Source organism: Typopeltis vanoorti, chromosome 2, assembly GCF_054136105.1.
Source record: "Typopeltis vanoorti isolate ZY-2024b chromosome 2, IOZ_Tvanoo_1.0, whole genome shotgun sequence".
In the NCBI taxonomy this organism is placed as follows: domain Eukaryota; kingdom Metazoa; phylum Arthropoda; class Arachnida; order Uropygi; family Thelyphonidae; genus Typopeltis; species Typopeltis vanoorti.
This window is the reverse complement of record NC_143550.1, coordinates 156586445-156589907: the sequence shown is the minus strand read 5'-3', so window position 1 is coordinate 156589907 and position 3463 is coordinate 156586445.

Genomic DNA, 3463 nt, shown 5'->3' with positions numbered 1-3463 from the left:
CAGAACTTTACTCCGTAACGTGTCCCATACATTCTCAATGGATTCGGATTCCGATTTTGTTGGCGGCAAAGGAAGATGATGGAAATCACTATCATGCTCACTGAGACACTGCTGAACAATTCTTGCGCAATGGACAGTAGTTGTAGTCCATGAAACAATCATCATCTGCTGAATAAAAAGTCAACATTGCAGGATGTACTTAATCGACAACAATGTTCAGATATTCCTTGGATGACATCCAACCTTCTAGATATATCAGGGGATCCGTTCCATACCAACAGAGCATGCACCACACCATGACACCATCTCTAGTACCCTTGAGTTGTGTTTACAAGGCAAGCGGAGTTCATTGCTTCATGGGGCTCCAACCAAACTCTCTGCCTACCGTCGGTACAGAACAAGGTTACCGTGACTGTTCAGACCACGTGACGTTTTTCCAGTGTCCAATCACGGTATTCCTGACACCACTGTAGACGGACTTTCTGGATACTCGCAGAAATAAGTGGTTGCAAGTTCAAATCTAGTCAATGGCAAGGATGTTTGCGATTGTCCTACTAACCGTTTACCATATGTGCTGCCGTGACCCAAATTTTGGCGCACTATGACCTTTGATGTCTTTGCGCCATGAAAATCAAACTGTCTTGTCATGTTTTCAATTTTCTGCGGATAGTTCAGTGAGGTCTGAAACAACCTTCATTAAATGTCTCTGTCAATTGCTGTACATAGGAAGTTCTATTTGTTCTCAAGCAACGGCGACAAACTCCTGACAAACTATCTTAGGACCACAGTTCCTCCTTTTAGACAAACAACGTGAATTATTTTCCCACTGATTAATCATGTGGGATATCTTTCCTTTCGAGAAACCATTCAGCTCTGCTGTTTTCTAAATCGTGGCTGCAGCCAGACAGGTGCCCACCATTAGTCCTTTGTCGAACTCCGAATGATCCTTTGTTTTGACCATTGTGATCAACACGTTAACGATTACTGACCAGCAGCATTCTTAAAGAGCTGCAAAGAACATTTGGTGACTCGTGTTACCAAGCATGTTGCATATACGCAGAGTAAGTGACGTTCACGTACATCTGCATAAAAGTTTCTAATTCGGTGGTCGGAAGGTGCGCAACCATCAGTATCTCGCAGCACACCTGCAATTACTCATTCGAGTTACGCTGGCTGGGAAAATCTGACTTCTGCATTGATATAGCTTTTAGTATCTCCTGGGATCTAGCTATCGCTGATGAGATCTCAATAAAGGTTGAAACGGGTCTTTATACTTTCCTTCCTATAATGCATTGCAATATGAATTATAGCTGTAAATTATGGATATTGAAACAATTGACATGTAGTCAACAGCCTACATAAAGTACCTTGTCATAATGTTATTTCATATTGTAATCCTTTATCAAAGGGTTTGTATTGTTTGCTATTGCTAGGCATAGGGTTAAAATGAGAATATAAATCTCCTACATAAATTCAAACACTTCATAAAATCGAAATCCGACCCACTTTAGGATACTGTTCTCGGTTTTGGAATATTTTATCTAAAACCATTCTCATTCAGAAGAGGGCATTATCCTTTAATATAGGTTCAAAATTCCACGTACACACTTTGAGGGGAGGTAGAGAACATCAAAATCAACCATATTCACATAGGAAAGCATGACCGGAAATACCACCGGAAGGTACTAACAGAGACACAAACATACAGAAATAACACAAGGCAGTAAGCAGTGTAAAAAACTTTATTAGTCGTCACTGAACAGTTCAATAGTAGTTGTATGGTAAACGAGGTGCATGTCTGCCATCTCAGCGTTCTTAAACGACGCATGTTCTTCGTACGACGTCGAAAACTTGAATGAGGAAGCCCCAATTGCTCACCTGGATCGCTGGCGAACAGCGTCGCCTATCACTTTTGGGTGGCGTTTCCGGTCATGCCTTCCTATGTGAATATGGTTGATTTTGATGTTCTCCACTTCCCCTCAAAGTTTGTACGTGGAATTTTGAACCACCCTGTATAACTTTCTTTAATCACTTTCCTAATGACGCATTCCTTTAACATTCTGTATTTTTGTAGATATTTTACGAGTGCTGTTCCACTGAAGTGATCATCTCAGTTTCTCCCTTCTTCCTTTAATCATGTATGAACAGAGGTAACTGCTTGTCAACATCCATACACGCTTTATCCTCAAAGTTAGGGAACCAACTTCTCATGCACTTATTTCATCCCATCTACTTTTCTTTATTCCATCTCTCTCTCTATACTCTTTCCCCCTTTAGCCTCCAGCTCTTCACCAAACGCGTTTATATATTCTTTCCATCTATCTTACCAAATACAGCACTGTTGTTTTAGAGATCTTGTAAGGTCTCGTGTGTGAAATAATAATAATAATAATAATAAAAGTTAACCCATCATTAGCTCTACTAACGCATCCAGGAATGCGTTAGCAGAGCTAATCTCAGGTCGTATGGTCACTTAAACAGAATGGGCGAGGAAAGATTAGCAAAACAAGTGTTCCCTGCCAGGTTGGCAGCAAAACGACCCAGAGGAAGACCAAGATATAGGTGGATTGATACGGTACAAAGTGCTTTAGACGATAGAAATATAAGATCTGATAATGTTGGAGTGATGACAAGTAACAGGCTGATTTGGAGGAAAATTGTAGATAGGAAATTAATAATGATGTAATTTTTTTTATCATATCCTGTACACCCCTTGAGGGTACATGGCAGGAATTCGATGATGATGATGATGATAAAAGTTAGCCCTAATTTCGGCATTTTTATAATTGGCTAAATATTTTTACAGTGGGTTTAACGTTAGGAATTTGTGTTCTTTGCACTATGAACCGAACATGGTTCTTTTCAAGAAACTTCAATAAGCACGATGATGGAATGCAAGAACTGTGATTCGTTATCACTACAACTGCTGAGAACACAAGACTTGCATGCGAACAGACTCATCAAATACTTTTCTGGAAAAAAACATTAATATCTGACACATGAGCACAATAGTAAAGTTAGTGGGTTTCTTACTCCGAAGCATGACCTTAATGCGGAAGTCAATAGGCATGCATTCAAAGAGACCAGAAACGAGTTCACATTTAGCAAGAAATGCAGACTTTTTTTATGATTTCGACCATTGATGCTTTTCGTATATACAGTTACTGTCCTGACAGTTCTAATACGTCGTCTTTTCAATAATCAAACACAGAAAATACCTGGAAAAGAAAGACGAGCTTCATATAACATCGTTAACCTGAAATTCATTAGCATGCACCCGATTTAGATCTGCTGGTCTTCTGTTTGTTCCAAATATTCAGTCAGACGGAATTAAAAAATCACCAACTTTATCTTTAACAGCTTGGTAACAAAGGTCAAGTAGCCATAGTAACGAGATAAGCAATCACGAAATCTATAAATGTTCTACACTGTAGTTGAAGTCAGTTTTAAGTGATAACGAATG